This window comes from Trachymyrmex cornetzi, unplaced genomic scaffold (assembly GCF_001594075.2).
Source record: "Trachymyrmex cornetzi isolate Tcor2-1 unplaced genomic scaffold, Tcor1.1 scaffold2070, whole genome shotgun sequence".
NCBI lineage: Eukaryota > Metazoa > Arthropoda > Insecta > Hymenoptera > Formicidae > Trachymyrmex > Trachymyrmex cornetzi.
Genome location: NW_017296714.1, coordinates 16951 through 18078, shown reverse-complemented (window position 1 = coordinate 18078; position 1128 = coordinate 16951).

Here is a 1128-nt window from a genome sequence, read left to right as displayed (position 1 = left end):
TCTAATATGATACTTTTCGTACTTCAAATGGTGTCATTATTGAGAGGATCGGCGGAATAAAGGTCTAATTACAAAATTTTGGTTTACTGTATTTGTATTATTTCTTACGGAAACTCTGTAAAAGCTTCGACGTTATTTCGAAGTGGACACCGAGAAGCTCATCAAAGTTTTTTGAAAGCAGGCCGCCATGTTCTTTTTCCGAGTCATTAACAAATTGGTACTCTGGAATTACAAGCAATTATTTTTCATTGTACGGGCTAGTATAAATTTTAAGTCAAATCTCAATAAACGACTTTTATATCTTGTGCACTAAGAATAACATATCGCACTTATTTTCTAGAATGAAATTATAGTCTGTTTTACTTGTAGGTATGTATGTTCGTTTTGAACTCGTACCTTCAATAACATATGAGTTACTTTTCATAATAATATATTGTATAAATTTAGATAATGTACACTTTATTTATGTATGTTCACTTTGAACTGAGACTTTGAATAATATATCAGTTACTTTTCATAATAATATATTGTATAAATTTAGATAATGTACACTTTATTTATGTATGTTCACTTTGAACTGAGACTTTGAATAATATATCAGTTACTTTTCATAATAATATATTGTATAAATTTAGATAATGTACACTTTATTTATGTATGTTCACTTTGAACTGAGACTTTGAATAATATATCAGTTACTTTTCATAATAATATACACTACTCAACAAAATCTAGGGAACACTTTCAAACACGCTAAAAATTGAGCAATATTCAGAACACCATAATTCAATGAAAAATCATCGCAGACAAAAACTTAAAAAAGGATTTCAAAGGTTGAAATCTCTACTTTCGAAATCTATAATCGAAAATTCAATATGAATGATACTTTACGGAGTTATACGGACATAAATGGATATCCGTCAAATCTAAAAATTTTTTACAAACTTTACAAAGGTCTATGGCGTGAGGTAATAATTACACGAAAATGCGGTTTACAGCAGTCGAAAGAGTGAATCTTTACCTTTATTTTATTTTTTTATTAAACATTGTACGATTTTTTTTCACCGAATTATTGAACGATGAAGCAAAAGTGATCACTTCTACTTTAACGTTCAATAACTCGGTGGA